Genomic DNA, 22,406 nt, shown 5'->3' on the forward strand with positions numbered 1-22,406 from the left:
TTTTACTAGTCCTTCTCTTATAATCTAGTTGCTTTTATAAGACTTTAAAATTTTTTCTTCAATTAAACTAATCAGAAATGCAATCAGCTCTTCCATATTTGTATATTACCTAATACTTATTTGTTTACCTGTTATTACAATGGTGACCTTGCTGTATGGTAGAGAATGGATGATATTTTCATTAAATGATGCTGGTTAAACTAGATGTCTATATAGGAAAACATCCACCTTTACATGATTTCCCAAATAATAGAAAATGTAATTTTGGATATATTACAGAGCTAATTGTAAAGGTAAATGTTTTAGAAGAAAACAGGGGTCTTGTTTATGATTTTGACATAGGAAAGATTTCTTAAACAGAACAAAAACCACATTAACCATAAAGAAAATATCTGTAAAGAGTCCTCATTAAAATTAAGAACATGTCTTTATCCAAAATACCACTAAGAGAATAAACGGTTACCTTTGACCATATCTTAGAAATACCTCTGTATTCTTTTATAACATTAAATGTTTTGAGTAGTCATAATGGAGATACTAAATGATGATGGATGACAGATAATACAATCCACTTGTTTCTTTGCTCCCATAACCCATATTCCATTTACATTAAAAATACATAAATATTTAATTTATTTTTGGCCCATTTTCCTCATCATAAGGAACTTGCAGACACCTCCTGTATAGGTCAGTTCTGTTTCACAGTTGTTCATTGAACACCTACCATATTCACTGTTCTATTATACTTAAGACCTTTGCAGTAGTGGCGTAAACACTCTAATAAGGAAGGCAGACAAATGTGATAGGATAGAATAGGGTTTCAATACATTAGGAAAAGTGGATGCTTTCTACCAGACCTATTATATGGATGAGATGCAGTAGAAGTGAATATTGAGATCTGATAAATTGAGGTTTGGGCATAAATTTAGGAATGCCTCTGTATTTATTCAAAGTGAGTAAAGCATTATATATTGATAAAAAGGATACATTAATTAAAGCACAAGGAAAGCAGAACACATGTATCAGGATTATATGTGAGACCCAAGGCTGCATAAGGAAAAATTCAGAAGAATCAAGAGAACTTTGATTTTTGTATGTCATTTATGGTATGTGAACAAGGGACATATTTTAATAAATCGTTTCCTGGTCAATTAGAAAATTAAAGCTGAATTAAATTTTTAAATGTAGTTTTCTTGATTGAATAGAAGTACAATGAAAATATTATTAAACCCATTTTTAGGAAACACATGGCATGTCATTTGATAGAAATCTCAAGGAAAGCTAAGAAAAAAAATCTATATCAAAATCACTCTACAATCAAAAACATTGGCACATAAAAAATGGATAAGGTTAACTTACCCATTAAACATTTAAAATTTTAAACATTTAAAATTTAAAACAACCATATTAAAGCTATAGATGCAGTGTATCCTTATTGTCACTAGAGGGAAATCTGGGAAGGATTTAGGAGAAAGAATGTTGATTATTGTGGCTGTAGATTGAGTAAAGGATCCTGTGTGAATAATTTTCTTAACAGCATGCTTACTTCAGGGGAAAAATGAAGCATAGAATATCTGAGGAAAAAGCCATATTGTCAAACTATATTGAAATAATTATTTCTCAGCAAGGAACAAGATCTGTCAGATGCCCATGTTTAGACTCAAGTATTCTATTGCCATATGTTTCAATGAAATGCATGATATTTTATCAAATAGGAGAAAAACAGCAGCTAAAATAAGTGTTTTAAGGGAGACATCACATGATTAATAATGATTTCTTTTAAAAACCCCAACAAACAACCCACCACCACCACCAGCAACAAATAGAACTCTTGGTTGAGTGTAAACTTTCAACTCAAGAGCCAGGGCACAGTGTGGCTCAGGTGACTAAATAGTGATTGTTTTCCTCCCATGATGATCAGAACAAATATATCAAGAAATTGTTATAATAATTATGAACATTATTAATTTGAATGGCAAACATCAGTTTAGCAGAAAGAGCATGCAAAAATGATAGTGGCAAGTTTAGATTTCCCTCCAGTTATTTCTTTATTCTTTACCCAATGCTAAACGCTAATGATCTCATCCAGGTAAAGTGTTCCTGCCTAGCTCTATTCCCTTATGCAAGTTTTAAAGTATTTGCTACTCATTTGATTTAAAAGTTTGGCAGCATTCATTCCTTTATGTTCTTGTTTCTCCCTTTCACATTATAGCAAACTACCAAGGAATGTATCAAACTACTATGTATTTTAGGGTAAATAAATAAGTGATATAATGCCAAACATAAAGATTTCACATCTAATTGGAGAATATCTTACATATTTAAAAATAATTATATAAATTTAGAAATGTGTGATATTCCTGTGAGCTCATTATCTTTCTTTTCTAAGGTGATCCTTCAGTGTTCCCTACTTCAATGAAGTGCCATACAATGTATTCACTTATGCAATTTACAAACCTGGAAATTAACCAAAACTATTTTGGTTAGTCCTTCACTCCCATGAATAGCCTATCACTAAGTCTACCTCTCTAATACCCATCAAATTCATTTTCTGCTCTTTAAGTCTACACTATACACCTGATGCAAACCTTTCTCGTATCTCACCTGGGTTAATCTAGTAGCTCTTGACAGGACTACTCACACTTTTGCTGAATTATAATCTCTTTTCTTTGATGGAGCCAGAGTGAATCTTTGAAATTTCAGATCCATCAATATTTGTGTTTCCTCCCAGTTTATAATCCTGCAGGAGTTTTTCATTCTTCTGAAATGAAACTAAAACTCCTTATCAGGGACTCTAAGGCTCTATAAACTGGATTTCCCCTAACCTCATTTTGTATCATGCTCAGCTGTTTTTCTTGTCCTGTAGTTACACTGGCCTTTGAGTCTCTCACATTCACTGTTAACTCTGTTCTAATGTTCTTTCTTCCCTTTTCTTTTGTTAATACTTATTATTCATTAATTTCTCAAATCCATCTTTAATTTTTCCAGAAAATATTCTCTGATCTCCTTGGCAAAGGCAAACCACTCTTTTATTATAGTTCTTATATGTTTCATACTTATTCTTCATACATTTAAAAGAGTAACATTTAGGTTTTGTTTGTATCCTTGCTTGACTGTGTCACATGAGATGTTTTGCCCATTCTATCCACACCAAGTTAATAACTGTTGGGTAAATAAATTATCACTTAAGAAACAGAGTTTAAACATCAGTTGCAGGTTCCAGACTCAATGGAGAAAGATATGTAGCCAAAAAGCTGAAGAGGAAGTTAAGTGGGAATGAGCTCATTGGTGAGATGAAAGCATATATCGATCACAATGATAACTTATGTTGAAATAGTAATTAATTGGAACATCTTAGTTAAAACGTTAACATTTTTCCCATTTTCCCACTCGTGCTATATATTGATGGTGAATTGGCTAGGATTCTGTTTCACATTGTTTTCTCTTTTAGACCCAAGCTGACAGAGCAGCTACTGTCTGGGATGTTTCTTGTTGCTGTGGAAAACAAAATGAGACAGTGTAGCAAATCAATCACTGTTCATAAAGTTTCTACTCATAAGTGACATGCAATATTTTTTTCATACTTCACTGACCAAAGCAAGTCACATGGTCAATGGGGAAGGGCAGTGAAATTTTAACGTGAACCAAGAAGTGGAAGACACCAGGGAAATATTTGCTGAAACACAGAGAATACTTCCATAAAAGATAAAACTTGTCTGAGATAAAATAATTTCAGAATTCAAGCCTTAGGGAAAGACAAATTCTGGTCCACCTAGTGGCTCTATGAATACAATTCTTGAAGTGGAATAAATGTGAACTAACAATTAGGAAAATAGTTTAATAACTGTATAATACAGATTTTACCCATTGATATATTGCTGTTATGTATATTAATAAGACAAAACATGGGCATTATAAGTATGCATTTATTAACAAATACTTATTGAGAACCTATTTACTTTCTGGTGAGAGTGATAAGCAACATAAATAATGTGATATAGATAGTGATGTTATGGAGAAAATAAAGGAGAGGAAGCAGGACTGAAACTGGAGAGAGCAGGGTAGAGTCAGTTTGTAGTGCTAAAGGGTAGACAAGGCAGTCCCCACTGGAAAGGTGGCCTGTGAGCAAAGAGTAAGGAAATGAGTTAACTGTGTAGATATTTGGGGAAAAGTGTTCCAGACAAGCAAAGGAGCCTGTGCAAATATCCTGCAGTGCGAGCATGCCTTGAATGACAAAGGAAAGCAAAGAACCAAGTGTGACTAAAACAGAGGGAAAGAGGTGATATGAGAGAGAGGAAGGGGTCATATTGGTAGAACTTTGTGGACCATTGTAAGGATTTTGGCGCTTACCATAGTGATAATTCCCTGAAAGGTTTTGAGCATATAAGTGAGATGATCTGACATATCTTAAAGGGATCACTTTGTTTCACTGAGAAGCTGGAAAATCAGAGGTGATTCCAATAGTCCAGACAAGACGATGGTGCCTCAGCATAAGGTGCTAATGGGGAGGGTGCTGAGAAGTAGAGTGATTGTAGATATACTGAATGTGGAGCCAAGGAGATTTCCTTATGGATTGGATATTGATTGAGGAAGGAAAATGGGAATCAAAAATGATTCCAAGATTTAGGTGTGAGAAATAAGAAGGAAAGAGCTGCCTGCCATCAACTGAAATTGGAAACCTAAGCATACAAAAGAGGTTTGGAATAGAAGATGAGGAATTTAGTTTAAAATATATTGAGTTTGAACAGGCAGTCTGAGTAAATTTACCTGAGATTTAGTTTAGTTTATTTTTTCTTCTAGGACTATAGTCCTCATCATTACAATCATAAGTAAACCCTTAATCACCATGAAATAGCTAGTGTGGATTTCTTCTCACTTGACTCCACCGTCAACAGTTTCTCACTCCATTACTGAGAAAAGGTTACACATTTAATTTTTCTCTTAAAGCTATTGCTGATATCACTGTTTCACAACATTTTTAATTGGTCACCATCTACCATTTACCTATATGCCATAAAATTTTTCTCTAATTCAGAATATTGCAAACAACTCATTGTCTTTCTTCAAATCTATTTCTTTTGCATATCTTAATCTCAATGATAGCCCCATTTTACTACTCATCCACTGAGAATAATGAAATGCATTTCTAACTCCTTCTTTCACACATCTTTGTGTTCATCTATATTTAACTCCTATAAATATATCTTCCAAAGAATTGTAGATTTCACTCCATCTTACCACATCTACAATCCCTCTCCTTGTTCAGATTTTTATTACCTTTTACTCAGATTCCTGCAAAAACTTATTACATTATCTGTCATATTCTAGCCTCCATCTTACTGGTAGAATTTTTTTAACTCACATTTATGTCACTATATACCATAATTTTCTTACCTGTAAACATTTTATGGGCCTATCCCATTGTCTACAGAATAAAAACAACTTCAAATTTGTGAATAAAAATTTATATAGATATATAAATATACCTATGATTTATGTGTATATATATATATATATAAATAAAAAACTTAACCTAGTTTGTACAAACGTATCTCTACTACCCATTCTCTTAGGATCACCTTACATTTTAACTACATGGATTTCCTCAAATATAAAATTTATTTTTGAGTCTTCATGCTTTGGCAGACACTCTTCTTTTTTCCTGGAAAGCCCATTGAATCTGTTCTATTCAAGGACAAATTCCTAGTTAAAATTATATTTTAAAAGAGAACTGATCACTCACATCTGTGTCTTTTAAGAATGTATAGTGTTTTACTAATAATTAGTTTTTAATACACCTGATCATCTTGAGGGCTATATCCACTTCTTATTCACCATTGAATACCCACTACCTAATACCATGTTTGACACATAGTAGGACGTCTGAATATATGTATTCATATTGAATATAAGGTGAAGTATATTGAATATATGAGTGGATAAATGAATGTGAATGTTAAACAAATATGTTATATTTCATAAGGGATATATGTCTTTAGCAGGGGACAATGAATTCATAGTGCCTTAACCAAAAGGACTGACTGTCTCTTAGTGATAATTCAGGTTGTCTGGCTGGGTTTGCATAGGAGTATCTTACGTTCGCTTTTATGCTTCTTTACCTCATCAATAAAACCACATCATTTTAGCTTCTCATAAATAAATGCCTATAGTTCTGTCAATTAGTAGCTATCATGGCAACACATTATTATAATAGAACAGGGATAACGTCACTATGCATTATTCATAGCTGTTCATTAGAATTATCAGAGGAACTTTAAAAGAAATACTGATCCAAAGTATCACCCCTTCCCCCCCAATTCTGATTCAATCTGCCTGGAATTGATCCTAAGCCCTATATTTTTTTAAAAGTTTTTTTGTATTTCCAATGTGTTGGTAATGTTGAAACCCAGTTACCTAAGTTTTCTCAAACTTGTGCACATTAGACAATAGATGTTTTGACCATTACCATGAATGCCAGGAGACATTTGGCATTTGTCACATCGTATCCTGCAATTTTGTTTAAGTATTGTTTCCATGAGCATGAACTAGGCTGGATCAAAAAAAAACCCAAAAAACAAAAAAACATGGTATATCTCTCCATCTGTTCGTATCATCTTTAATTTCTTTCATCAGTGTCTTATAGTTTTCTGCCTGCAGGTCTTTTGTCTCCTTAGGTAGGTTTTCCTTAATTTCTCTTTCAGATTTTTCATCATTACTGTACAGGAATGCAAGAGATTTCTGTGCATTAATTTTGTATCCTGCTACTTTACCAAATTCATTGATTAGCTCTAGTAGTTTTCTGATAGCATCTTTAGGCTTCTCTATGTATAGTATCATGTCATATGCAAAGAGTGACAGCTTTACTTCTTTTCCGATTTGGATTCCTTTTATTTCTTTGTCTTCTCTGATTGCTGTGGCTAAAACTTCCAAAACTATGTTGAATAATAGTGGTGAGAGTGGGCAACCTTGTCTTGTTCCTTATCTTAGAGGAAATGGTTTCAGTTTTTCACCATTGAGAACGGTGTTGGCTGTGGGTTTGTCATATATAGCCTTTATTATGTTGAGGTAAGTTCCCTCTATGCCTACTTTCTGGAGAGTTTTTATCATAAATGGGTGTTGAATATTGTCAAAAGCTTTTTCTGCATCTATTGAGATGATCATGTGGTTTTGATCCTTCAGTTTGTTAATATGGTGTATCACATTGATTGATTTGTGTATATTGAAGAATCCTTGCATTCCTGGGATAAACCCCACTTGATCATGGTGTATGATCCTTTTAATGTGTTGTTGGATTCTGTTTGCTAGTATTTTGTGGAGGATTTTTGCATCTATGTTCATCAGTGATATTGGCCTGTAGTTTTCTTTCTTTGTGACATCTTTGACTGGTTTTGGTATCAGGATGATGGTGGCCTCGTAGAATGAGTTTGGGAGGGTTCCTCCTGCTATATTTTGGAAGCGTTTGAGAAGGATAGGTGTTAGCTCTTCTCTAAATGTTTGATAGAATTCGCCTGTGAAGCCATCTGGTCCTGGGCTTTTTTTGGTGGAAGATTTTTAATTGCAGTTTCAATTTCAGTGCTTGTGATTGGTCTGTTTATATTTTCTATTTCTTCCTGGTTCAGTCTCAGAAGGTTGTGCTTATCTAAGAATGTGTCTGTTTCTTCCAGGTTGTCCATTTTATTGGCATATAGTTGCTTGTAGTAATCTCTATGATCCTTTGTATTTCTGCAGTGTCAGTTATTACTTCTCCCTTTTCATTTCTAATTCTATTGATTTGAGTCTTCTCCCTTTTTTCTTGATGAGTCTGGCTAATGGTTTATCAATTTTGTTTATCTTCTCAAAGAACCAGGTTTTAGTTTTATTGATCTTTGCTATTGTTTCCTTCATTTCTTTTTCATTTATATCTGATCTGATAATCAACATTGTGTAAATAACTATACTACTCAAAGCAATCTACAGATTCAATGCAATCACTATCAAACTACCAATGGCATTTTTCACAGAACTAGATTCGTATGGAAACACAAAAGACCCCAAATAGCCAAAGCAATCTTGAGAAAGAATAACAGAGCTGGAGGAATCAGGCTCCCGGACTTCAGACTATACTGCAAAGCTACAGTAATCAAGACAGTATGTTACTGGCACAAAAACAGAAATATAGATCAATGGAACAGGATAGAAAGCCCAGAGACAAACCCACACACATATGGTCATCTTATTTTTGATAAAGGAGGCAAGAATATACAATGGAGAAAAGGCAGCCTCTTCAGTAAGTGGTGCTGGGAAAACTGGACAGCTACATGTAAAAGAATGAAATTAGCAACACTTCCTAATACCATACACAAAAATAAACTTAAAATGAATTAAAGACCTAAATGTAAGGCCAGACACTATAAAACTCTTAGAGGAAAACATAGGCAGAACACTCTATGACATAAATAACAGCAAGATCCTTTTTGATCCACCTCCTAGAGAAATGGAAATAAAACCAAAAATAAACAAGCACAACCGAATGAAACTTAAAAGCTTTTGCACAGCAAACAAAACCATAAACAAGACGAAAAGACAACCCTCGGCATGGGAGAAAATATTTGCAAATGAAGCAACTGACAAAGGATTAATCTCCAAAATTTGCAAGCAGCCTATGCAGCTAAATATCCAGAAAACAAACAACGCAATCCATAAATGGGCAGAGGACCTAAATAGACATTTCTCCAAAGAAGATATACAGATAGCCAACAAACACATGAAAGAATGCTCAACACCACTAATCATTAGAGAAATGTAAATCAAAACTACAATGAGGTATCATTTCACACCAGTCAGAATGGCCATCATCAAAAAATCTGCAAACAATAAATGCTGGAGAGGGTGTGGAGAAAAGGGAACCCTCTTGCACTGTTGGTGGGAATGTAAATTGATACAGCCACTATGGAGAACAGTATGGAGGTTCCTTAAAAAACTAAAATTAGAACTACCATACGACCCAGAAATCCCACTACTTGGCATATACCCTGAAAAGAACATAATTCAAAAAGAGTCACGTACCACAATGTTCATTACAGCTCTATTTACGATATCCAGGACATGGAAGCAACCTAAGTATCCATTGACAGATGAATGGATAAAGAAGATGTGGCACATATATACAGTGGAATATTACTCAGCCATAAAAAAACTGAAATTGAGACATTTGTAGTGAGGTGGATGGACCTACAGTCTGTCATACAGAGTGAAGTAAGTCAGAAAGAGAAAAACAAATACTGTATGCTAACACGTGTATATGGAATCTAAAAATTAAAAAAAATTGTTTCAAATGGTTATGAAGAACTTAGGGGCAAGACAGGAATAAAGACGCAGATGTAGAGAATGGACTTGAGGATATGGTGAGGGGGAAGGGTAAGATGAAGTGAGAGAGTGGCATGGACATATATACACTACCAAATGTAAAATAGATAGCTAGTGGGAAGCAGCCACATAGCAGAGGGAGATCAGCTCCGTGCTTTGTGACCACCTAGAGGGGTGGGATAGGGAAGGTGGGAGGGAGATGCAAGAGGGAAGAGATATGGGGATATATGTATATGTTTAGCTGATGCACTTTGTTATAAAGAAGAAACTAACACACCATTGTAATGCAGTTGTACTCCAATAAAGATGTTTAAAAAAATTAAAAAGATTCAGATTCAAAGAATTTGAGAAAAATAGCTAGACTTTGACATATATTATTTTCAATTTGACTTACTACCCAACTAATTAGAACTACTGCTAAAAGAATAACTACACAGTTAAGTATACAGGTGAATAAGTGGTTCTTCTCTGTCACCCCACCTCCTTATATGAGTGAATCTGAAGTTTACGCTCCTATGCAGCCTCTATCAGAAAAACTGTGCGCTTCACATCAGCTGCCCTTAACATAACCCCTGGAATGAACAGGAGCTACTTTATGGTTAAGGAAAAGCAATTTTTATAGTGTGTACAAGACTTCAGGAATCCAACCTGTGGCTTACCACAGCGTGCCACTATTAAAGACATGTAGATGTTGTGAAGGGAGGTTATATTGTCCCACCTGAACTTAAAAAATCATTTCCTGATTGTTTTCCTGAACTGCTAAATTCTTTATCAGCAGACTTCACATTACTAATTCAATGTAACTTATCACCTCAAAATCAAAGAATGTTTATCATTACCAATTAAATAAGCATATGGTAGACCTCATTAATCCAATTCAGTTCTTTAATTAAGCAATTTTTGTCTAGGATATTTTAAAAGATATAAATTGTGTCTAAATATAACCAAATATTGAGACTGTTTATCCCTTCTCATTATCAAGAAAAAAATTAGCTTCACAGAGCAATTTCCATCCTTACGTTTGTGAAAAATTAATCACAGGACCAAAATTACTAATCAGTAGACCAAAATTACTAATCACAAGACCAAAATCAAGGTTTTGTCACAGCTGAGTTACTCACTGAAGGCTCTAGGAAAGGTTTTGCTCCTAAGCTCATCTAGTTGGCAGAATTTATTTCCATGCAATGTAGGACGGAGGTCTCTGTTTCTTTGCCGGCTGTTGGTGGGGCCCAGTTTTCCTCCTAGAGGTTACCTGCATTCCTTCAAGCTTTCCATATGGCCCCCTCCAACTTCAGGTTTGCAACAAAGATTCCCTGTCACAGTTTGAGTCTCTAACTTCTTTTCTGCTCTTTTTCACTTCATCCTCTGATTATCTCTTCTGCTTTTAAGGGCTTATGTGATTACACTGGGCCCACCCAGATAATCAAAGATAATCTATCTTGAGGTCAACTCAATATATATATATACCTGCATATACCTGCACATATCTTTAGCTATGTAAATTAACCTACTCCTGGGCATGGTATTTTATCTTTTTTACAATCCAGAGGATTAAGGCATGAAATCTACCTACTTTAGATACCTTTGAGTTTGTATAAATTGAAAGGCAATCATTCAGCTTTCTACAATTAGTAACCTGCTGTGAATGCATTAAAATGTGTAGCTTCTTATCTAGAAAAATCTGGGGCTGGTTATTCACACGTACATATATACACACACTCATACGTAAAATGCAAGGAGGTTTGAAGAACATGTGGCGTTCACGTCCTTGCTATTGAAGTGGGATTTGATGAAATGAACCAAGGAAGTTTGAAAGGAACGTTTTATAAAAAAATTCCTTAATTTGTAGGTAGGTTGAATGTTTTGTTAATATTTTACATAGATTATATAAATGAAAGGATTTCTAAATCTCAGTTTTCCATTCAAAGTTTTTCAGTAGTCCTCACTCCAGACACATTATGTATTTTATTGTGAAAATCTTTCTTTTTTGCTATTATGAACTTATAATAAGGAGTTAAAATCTTTCGTCTTTTATGAAAGGAAAATTGGTTTTCAATTAAAAAGAGTAAATGAAGACCCTTTAATTCTTTTGACAAATGACATTAGCTTCATTTTTAGTTTCTGGTGATTGAAGGAAATTCAAAGTGACAAATCTTAGTCTCAATTTCGACATTTTGATAAATGTACATTTATTAATTATAACAGTAAATAGTACTAGTACACATATAGATACTTTATAGATATCAATTATTAGAGTTTTATGGTTTCACAAACTCCTTAAAATATTTTTTTCATATTGCCCCTTACCTTTTTTCTTATAATCTGAAATGTAAGCCAAAATCTTGCCCGTCAAAGACTTTCATGATGAGGAATATGAATATAAGATTTTGACTATTAAGTTTCCTAAGTTGGCAATGGACAGCTTTTCAGAGAAACTAAGATATCAGGGAATGACTTCTGTATGATCCAATATGCTTGAGAACTGCCGTCTTGATGTTGCTTACCCAAACCTACAATTAATCCCAAGAGCAAGAGCTAAAGCTTATTTGATTTAGTCTGTTAAACTGGCCTATTCTGACAAAAGATCTGCCACGCTGGAACACACTCAGTAACTGAGACCCTTAAGACAGTCAGAACAGCAGATTTCTACTGTTGCCTAGACATGTAGGTATACAGGGTTATTCATTCATAGTATTTTTTTTAAATGTCATCTAGAAGATACAGGATGAGTTTCAGAAATTGAATGTTTCACCATTTACTGTAACTTTTAATTGAAGTGTCATATTGCATTTAAAGATATTAATCAAAATGAAATTCACAAAGCAATTCTTCAGTCAGAGGAATAGATATTATTTTAAAATCACATGTAACATGCACATAGTTTGATGAAATTTACTGTATCTGGAAGTTAGTCAATGGCTCTGTAAATAAAATAAATGGCTAAAATATGTTAGACTGCAAGTTCTTTAAAAAAGCAACTTTTCTACAGAAAAGAACTATTTTATAAATCCATGAAAACTTTAGACAGTAAAATATTTTGGAGCTAATAATGAGATAGAGCAATAAATTTCCTCAAGGCTTAAGCTTTCTCTATTTTTTAAGTTCATCATTATTCTGCATGTCATCATTCATAAGTAGTTTCGAGATCTTTACCCAAAAATTATCTGTGGGACAATTTCAAATTGCCATCCTTTTGCTTTGTATAGTCTATTAAAGAGCAATGTAGATAAGCAGTAAAAAGAAAAAAGATCTTAACATGAAACCCACTTGTTCACAACATGTATCTGACTTAAAGGAAGTTCACATCACAGAAGGAAGAAAGTGTGAAGTTAAAACCCCTATAAAACTGATAAAATACAAAAATAGAAATGAAGCTGAATCAGACATAAGCCACAAATAACAAGTCAGTTTAAAATAAAACTTTGGCCTTAGAGATATCTTTCAAAAGAAATATACATTATATATACATATGTATAATGTACATATGTGTATATATATATATACACACACATACATACATGCACATATATATGTATATATGTCAGATTGATTTATGTAGCCCATGCTTTTACCTCAATGGGACTGTATTTAAATTTATTTTACATTTATATATTCATTAAAGTAGGCTAAGCTGAATTAAGATATACACCCTAAAATTCAGTGGTTTATGGAACAAAAATTTTCCTACTCAGGATGCCTGATCGGGAGGGCAGCTCTCCTGAACCTATCTTGAAGAAGGTCATGTTGGAGAATTTCATAGGCCAGAGTGGAAGTGACCATACATATCCTTACTAATATTCCATTGAAGAGAACTTTGTCATGTGGCCATACATAACTGGAAAGAAGATAACAGTTCACTAGTTATATGTCCAAAGAATAGGAGAATGCAATATTTAAGTAGAATTATACAGCTTAGAGAAAACAAAATAAAATCAAAACTATTTTGTGGTCATGTGAGCCACATAAGTAAGTTATCCATTAGTTCATTGAGATGCTCATTTATTCATTCAGCTGATAGGGCGACAGTGTTGAGTGATACAAACAAGGTCTTTCCTTTCATGGAGCTTTGTTGTAACTTAATCAGCAAAGAATCTAAAGACCTATTCCCACCTGTGGCATCATCAAGTTGGTTGAGTTGACAGTACCTAAGTTAAGACCCTGGCGGTTTCTTAGACTCCTCCATTGACTTTTTCAATAAGGGACAGAATGAAATGGTATGAAATCGATGCAGTCAATGTTAGATCTTTTCCAGGTTTGCTTATTAGCAACCTAGTCAAACCCTTGGGAATATTTAAGTTACAACTAATACAAACAGAAGAAAATATGTTACAGGGGGATTTGTTTCTGTTATCAAATCATTACTGAACAAATTAAAACCGAAAGCCAGCAAAGCACTATTAAGAAAGCATCTAAATATGGCCTTTGATTAATATCTTCAAACCAGCTCAACAAATATGATAATCAAATATCATGAGAGTGGGGTTCAGAGTAAAATTGTTTGGATTATCTGCTTTATTCAATATTCACATTAAAATGACTGATTAACAAAGGAAAAACTCAAATGACTTTTCTTGAGTCCCAAACAGTATTTGGGGCAGAGGTAAAAATTACACAGTAGAAGTGCTCCATTATTTCAAATTATTACTTGCTTTATTTAACATTTCAGGAAAATGGTCATATGGCAACAATGAAGTGATACATATTCTGATGACAGAATTTTTAAGAAAGGGTCATCATTCAAACTACAGCTGTTTTGGAACTCAATCCAAAAGTAAAGCGTTACATTTGAAATATATATATATATGTATATATATATTTCTAATATTTTAAAAATTATTTATTGATATCATGTTAAAATTATAAACCTGATAAAATTTTGAGATACTCTCATCTGATGAAATTATAAGAAGGTTGATTAAAATTTTCATATTCATCATTTTATTAGGTCAAATGTGGGTGTTCAAAGTCTGCATAGAAAACAGGATGTTTAAACGTTTTGGAAAATACATTAGGAGCAGCTTAGGTTGGGTTCCCTCAGAAGCTAACTTTGGAACAAGAATTCAAATGAAAGTAATTTTGGGAGGAAGTGATCCCAGAAACACTGGGAAGGGAGTTGGAAGAGTGAGACAGAGAAGTGAAGGTAGGTCGTGCAATCAAGCAAGTCACCTTTGCAAACATCCAAGAAACAGTGTAAATGATGTTGCTGAATTTCTCCAGCCATGGGGATAGAAAGCTAGCGTACTGGTTCACCAAGTCCAGTTCATCCTGGGTTAAAGGTGACCTTGGGGAGCTTTAACTTGCTCAGGCCACATGCTGCAACAAGCTTTCTAGGTGTTTCCAGTACAATGTCTTTAATTTGCAGAGTGCTGAGTGCTGAGTGTGGAGAGATCAAGACCAGGACCCTCATAACATCTGCAACAGGGGATAAACTAAGATTTTTCAAAACTAAGACACAAGGAAACATAGTGACTACCTCTGGATTACAGTCAGATAAAGTAACTTTTCTTAAGTAAAACCTTGCTATTTTTCTCCACTTCTATTGGCCTTGCATGAAACACAAGTTCCTTTTTTTAAATTGTAGACAATTTAGTCTCAATATTATTTTTCCGCAGTATTTTAGAGTTTTGAAAGTAGTAGAAACTGAGATGCAACCCTGAAAGCTTTTGAAACCAAAAATCTCCTCCAAACCTGGAAAAAACAACTAGCAGATCTAAGCAAAGAAGCCAGAGCTCCTGAAATCTAGCTTTATGCTTTTACCAAGAACGTCGTTTTTAATTTAAAATCAAACTTTATTAATCATAAAAATATTTGCTTTGAGTTTGCTTCAAAGTTTCAAAGGTGGAAACTATTTTATCTGGAGAAGTTTGCCTCCCCTATCGTCATCTCTTTTCTGTTATAGTTTAGACATTTTGATTTTTATTAGAGCATACTGCAAAGATGTAAAACATCTTTATTTGTGAACTTTAAAAAGGTCTGAGATTAATCTGTAGCTCCCTTTGTGAGGGACTCATAAACAGACATTTTCTTTTCTTGCTTATGTTTGGCTGACTAAGGCATTTTTAATTGAAGATAAATATACCTATAATGGGTTACATCAGTGATGTTTATAATTAAAAAAACAAAAAAGTTGAATTTATTTAAGTAGCTCTTTAGTGATATTAATATCCAAAGAAATTAATTATCTTTGGAATAGAGGGCAAAATTCTCAGTAGATCTACAAAATCTTTTTGATAAATTTATACTGATTAAAGCATCCTTTATTTTTTAAAGCACAATGGAAATATGCATATATAGTATAATATTAATTTTTAAGGCAAAATAGGAAATATAACATAAATAATTTATATTTAGTTATATTTTATATACCTACACACAAACATATATACTCACACATAATGCAAGATTGGAAAGAAATACACCAAAATATTAGCAGCCTTAGCATTGAAAATGGTGCAGTCATTGGTACTTCATATTTTATTTTATATACCTTTGTATTACTCAAAATAAACAAAATAGCTTGTGATATTACTTAAATAATTATAAACATAAAGGATTATATCACAAATTAATTAAGTGTACTTTAATGATATATTCATTGTAGGCTTATACATTGCAAGTGAAAATAGATGCAACTTTTTGGAAGATAGTTTGGCAGAATATATGTTTTATTTATTTAGCTTTTGTTTTCCATACGTGTATACTCAACAGTTCTACTAATAAAAAAGCCTTTTAAAAAATAATGATAATGTATAAAAATAATCAGGGAAGTGCTCAAAGAATAGACAGTCTTTCACCACCACCACCACCCCCCCACCGCCCAGGCTTGTAATACTAAGAGCAAAGTAGAGAGAGACAAATGTAGACAGAGAGAAGCATTTGTGCATTCCAGTATAAATGGAATATGGGTCCAGCTTTCTGGCAGTAACTATTAAATGACAGGATCTCAGAAAGGCACATCTAGGTAGAAGGATCCATAGAAAAATTCAGAAAATTTTGTATTTCAAGCGTTGAAACCAATCACATTAGAATATAAAATATATTGATTACATCAGTAAAAATATAGTAAAAGGGTGAGTTGGAAGGGTAAGCTTCAAGCACTTTTTGATAGCTTGACACGTGCAAAATTCTAGAACTGGATCAGTAACATGGTAAACTGTAGAGATTATCAAATGAAGGATTTAAATTAAACCCTGTTTTGTTCTCTCTCTTTTTTAAAAAATTTTTTTTGCAGATTTGTTTAGTTTTTGTATTTGTGTGTTCTGTTTTATGGTCTCTGTCAATTCAGATAAAATTTGAGTGAGTGAAGTAAAAAAAAGTTAGCACTGCCTTTGCTACCTAGGAAACTCAGTTTAAGATCCAATGTTGATAATCTACTACACACTACATATTTGTAACTTACAGTTTAAAAAAATCTGAAAGGTAAGGATTATTATTACCATTTTACAGCTGAAGAAAATGAAAACCAGGAAGTAATCTTGCCCAGTCATAAAGCTAGCAATATAAAACTGTATTAGTACTTACATTATATTATATATATACACACACTTAAATTCAAGTTTGATCTGGTATTGGGGTGGATGCTTTACTTAAACACTGTTTTTTTTTGCCAGAAATGGAATATTATATGTTTATTTAGCAGTGGATGTCAGCAGCTGGTGTAATTAGTGTAATCACATGAGTTATTGTCATTTGTTTTTGTTGTTGTTTCTTCTACATCCATTCCCCTATTATCCAAAATGGTAAATTAACGTGTTTGGCTTTAGTAATCTAGAGGGAGAGGGGGAAGCATGTAACATATTACAATACTAAAAGTTTAGCTATAAATAGGCAATTTATCATTGAATTTTATTAATGTCATAAAAATCTACTAATTTCTTGATCTGTTCAACATTAAGATAATTAATGGCAAGCGGCAAATTGGCTGAAAAATCTTCTGGTGTATATTTGTAACAAAATTTATATCCAAAATAGATAAAAATCTCCTACAAGTCAATAATAAAATAACAAAGTAATGTTTTTAATGAAAAAAAATCCATGATGGACTAAATAAGACTGAATTTAACCTTAAGCCAGAAATAACTAGAGTATTTGACTAAATACATGAAAGATCTGTTTTCAGACATTGGATTAAAGGTAGCACAGGCTATGAACTCTGAAAAAAATGAGAACAAAACGAACCCTATAATCATGTTGGCTTTTGCCTGGAAGGAATGTCTGGACTCCAGGTGCAGGAGAAGGAACCTAATAGACACCAGTGAACCCCCTGATGTGAACACTCAGACTGAATTTCCACAGGCTGAGATGGCTGTAAGTTGTAAGAGTAGAGTTCATCCACATGAAGAAGATGCTAATTTTTTGAATAATGTTTTGTATAATTTTAGGCAACGCATTTAAATAAAGAAACTATTTTACCAAGAAAATGTTTCAAGCAAATGTTTTGCATGAGTCAATTCAGTGGATCAAAGCTGACAATCTAGAATGTCAGGATAGGTAATTCAGATCAATTCTCTCATTGGAGACAATTAAAAATGCACAATAATATTTAAGAAACACTTCTTAAAACATTTGAAAGCTAAAAACAAAGATAAGACTCACTAGGCCTCACTAGGTTTTATCTCACTAGACTAGATAAAACTAAAATGCATAAATATAAGTTTGGCCTTGGAAGTTCACTTGTCCTGGGACTTTGCCAATTCTGAATAAGGACCAGGGATTATAAGCACTAGGAGAAGAGAGAAAAAGAGAGAAAAAAATTGGAGTCCAGGGTACACTGAGAGTGAAGACTATGAGGATTTGCCCTCAGAGTAAAACAATCAGGAAGTCAACCAACCCCCATGTGAACTGCTGTCCAGCATCAAAACAACTCAGAGCCCTCCCACCACAGAATCTCATACCATGAAAACTGGATTTAAATGATGATGGAGTGTAAGCTGTCATGCATCTGGCAGAAGCAAACATTTTGAGAAAAATAACATTATTCTTGGTTTGAATATACTTTTATAAATAGCTTTTAAATCCAAAGTCCATCACATAATTAAAGATAATCAGTCCCATAAGAAGATAAGACAATAAGAGTTGAAAACACATAGAAATAACAAACAACAGAAACAGATGCATAGAACCACAGACAGTGGAATTATCAGAGACAGATGGTGAAAACTATGCTTAACATATTCAAAGAGATAAAATCAAGCTTGAAAATTTTGGCTGAGAACTGAAAAGAATGAGTGATGATGAGAAAATCAGTTAAATAGAAATGAAATTCTAGATCTAGGAAATATGGGAATCATATTATTATTTCAAAATATGTGTTAACAGCAAACCAGACACCACTAAAGACAGAATTAGTAGATTAACTGTCAAAATATTCATAAAAAAGCATGGAGAAACAAAAGAATTAAAATAGGTAGCAAATGGTAAAAGATATAGAGAATATTGTGAGAAAGTATATGGCAGATTGTATTATTTTTTACAGTTCTTCTACAGGTTTCATTTTGATTAGATTATTATTCTGTTGTTGTAAATTTGGTTAAGTAACTGGCTTTGTACAATTGAAGGTGATCAGAATGAACATTTCTCATTTCTGGAAGAAGTTTTAAGAGATTGGACATGGCTGTACAATTTTTCCCTCTGACATAATAAAAGCATTCTGCAGTGACAGGGGCTGCTCCACTAGTCTGGGTACCAGAATGAAAAAGAGATTATACATGGAGCAGTGCCTTAGCTAAAGGCTGACATTAACAAGTTAAAAAAAGAAAATAAACAACTGAGATTTGGGGAGATTTGTAACTACTCTATAGCCTAACAAAAGCTTACATAAACAAGGTCTGTAAGGTTGAATTCAAGAAGCTAAAAGACAAGAAAAATAATATAGCAAAAATATTTTTAAGATACAAAGACTCAGAACTTTCTAAAATTGATGAAAGATATCAATATTTTAATTCTATTCTAACAAAATCAAATAAGCATAAATTAAAAGAACACTCCTAAGCACATTATAGTAAATCTGATTTAAAAAAAAAAACACAAAGAGCAAATCTACAAAATAACCACAATGGGGACCAAAATGTTTACCCTAAGGGAACAAAAAATGAACTGAGACTGACAGCTAACTTGTCAACAGAAAATTGGAAGGTAGATAAAAATTAAACGATGTCATAGAAATGTTGAAAAAACATCTCCCAATGTAGAAGTCATATATATTAAAATTATCATTCAGGAATAAAGTCAAAACTTCGCTAATTCACCACTAGCAGACCCCTACAAGAGGAAATTCTAAAACATTGTCCTTCATGCATAGGAAACTAATGTCAGATGGAAGGTGAGAGATAGAGGAAGAGATGAAGAACAAAAACAATTGAAATGTTTTGTGTATTTAAAATTAATTAGGACTTTCCTGGTGGTCCAATGGGTAAGACTCATTGCTCCCAGTGCAGGGGACCCAGGTTTGATCCCTGGTCAGGGAACTAGATCCCATACGCATGCCGTAACTGAGAGTCCACATGCTGCAACTAAAGATTTGCATGCCACAATGAAGATCCTGTGTGCTGCAACTAAGACCAGGCACAGTCAAAATAAATAAATAATAATAAATAAATAAATATTTTAAAATTAATATGGAAAATAATTTTTAAATAATTATAAAATAAAATATTAAAAAATAAAATTAATGATTGATTTGTTTATGGAGAAAATATTTTCTGATCTCAAAGCTTCTTGAAAAGTGAAAAACCAACAGGGGTGTGTGCAGAGGGGAAAATAAATGTAACAACTGAAATATTCTAAATACTACAACCAACCTATGATTCTCTGATGACAAATATATAAATGTTCTAAGAAGCCATGGAAATTAAAATATAATTTTTATTTGAGATACCTGGAGGTTCATAAACAGTTGCAAAAATTAATACAGAGGGATTTTATATTTCCTTCATCCAATTTTCCCCAATGGCATCATCTTGTCTATCTGTAGTGCAATATCAAAACTAGTTAATTTACATTGATACATTCCATTGATCTTGTGCAGATTTCTCCTCTTTTCATACACTCATTTATGTGTTTGTTTAGATCTATGTGCTTTTATTGCATGTGTAGATTTGTGTCACCACCACCACAATCAAGACACAGAACACTTTTGTCACAAGGATTCCTTGTGCTACCCTTTTATAGATATACCCTTCTCCCTCCTCCTGCCCCCATGCCTGACAACTACTAATCTGTTCTTCATGCATGTAATTTTGTCATTTGGATAATGTTATATAAATGAAATCATATGGAATACAATCTTTTGAAATTGGCTTTTTTTCATTCAGTATAATTCCTTTGAGATTTATTAAAGTTGTTGCTTGTATCAAGATTTCATTTCTTTCATTGCTGAGTAGTATTCCAGGGTATGGATATACCAGAGTTAGTATGAATATTTACAAATTGAAAGACTTTTTTCTGGCTTGAGGGAATAATTAATTAAGTTGCTATGAATATTTATGCACAGGTTTTTGTGTGAACATAAGTTTTTATTTCTCTGGGTTAAATACTCAAGAATTTGCAAGGTGATATAAGTGTATGTTTAGTTTTTGTAAGAAATTGAAATACTCTTTTCTGGAGTGGTTGAGTCATTAACATTCCCACCAGCAATATGTGAGTGATTCAGTTACTTCATATCCTTGCCTTTGGTGTTCAAAACAAAACTTTAAGAAGAACCATCATAACAACAAACCCGAGGCAATGTTCAAGGGACATTGTGAATATTAGTAAAATACTGAGTTGAAAAAGCAATAGACTTTCATAGAAAAAAGTCACCAATATTTTACATTTGATCTTTAGTTCATTGTATTCTGCTCCCTACACCTTCCCTATATATCACAACGTTCCTTAAGGAAGTCCCAATTGCCAAAATACCGGGCTCATTTTCTTTACCTAAACATTATTTTGTAAGAGGAGTTTTAGATTCACAGCAAAATCGAGCAGAAAGTACAGAGAGTTCCCATATACTCCCTGTTCCTACATATGTACAACCTCCCTCACTACCTACATTCTTCACCACAGTGGTACATTTGTTACAATTGATACACCTATATTAGGATACATTATCATCACCTAAAGTCTATAAATTACATTATGGTTCATTCTTAGTGTACAGTCCATGGGTTTGGACAAATATATGGCATGTGTTCATCATTACAGCATCATACACGGTAATTTCACTGTCCTCAAGCAGGCATTCCTTTCTGTCTTCCAAACCCTGACAACCACTAATCTTTATGCTGTGTCCATAGTTTGCTTTCTCCTGAATGTATAAAGTTGCAATCATACAGTATGTAGCCTTTTCAGATTGGCTTCTTTCACTTAGTGATATACATTTAAGGTTCCTCCTTGTCCTTTCATGGCTCCATAGCTCATTTCTTTTTAGTGCTGAATAATATTCTATCAGCAGAACAGAATATCAGTTTATCAACTGTACCACATTTTATCCACTTACCTACCAAAGGGCATCTTCCAAATTTTGGCAATTATGAATAAAGCTGCTATAAACATTTGTGTTCAGGTTTTTATGTGGACATAAGTTTTTAATTCCTCTGGGTAAATCCCAAGAAGCACAATTGTTGGATCATATGGTAAAAACATGTTTTATTTTGTAGGAAGCCGTTGAACTGTATTTCAACGTGGCTGTGACGTTTTGCATTCCCGTCAGCCACGAATAAGAGCTCCTGTTGTTCCATATCTTTGCACGTACTTGGTTTTTTCAGTGTTCTGGATTTTGGTCATTTTAATAGGTGTGTAGTACAACCTCATTGTTTTAATTTGCAATTCCCTATTGACATAGGAGTTTAACATCTTTTCATATGTTTACTTGCCATTTGTATCTCTTCTTTGACAAGGTGTCTGTTCAGGTCTTATGCCCACTTGTTAATGAGGTTGTTTGTTTTCTTAAAATTGAGTTTTAAGAGTTCTTTGTATATTTGGTCAATACTCCTTTATCAGATGCATCTTTTGCAAATGTTTTCTCCCCAAATAGCTTATTTTTATTCCTTATTTTATCATACTTTCCTGGTGAATTTTCC

Source organism: Stenella coeruleoalba (genome assembly GCF_951394435.1).
Source record: "Stenella coeruleoalba genome assembly, chromosome: 17".
Classification (NCBI taxonomy): domain Eukaryota; kingdom Metazoa; phylum Chordata; class Mammalia; order Artiodactyla; family Delphinidae; genus Stenella; species Stenella coeruleoalba.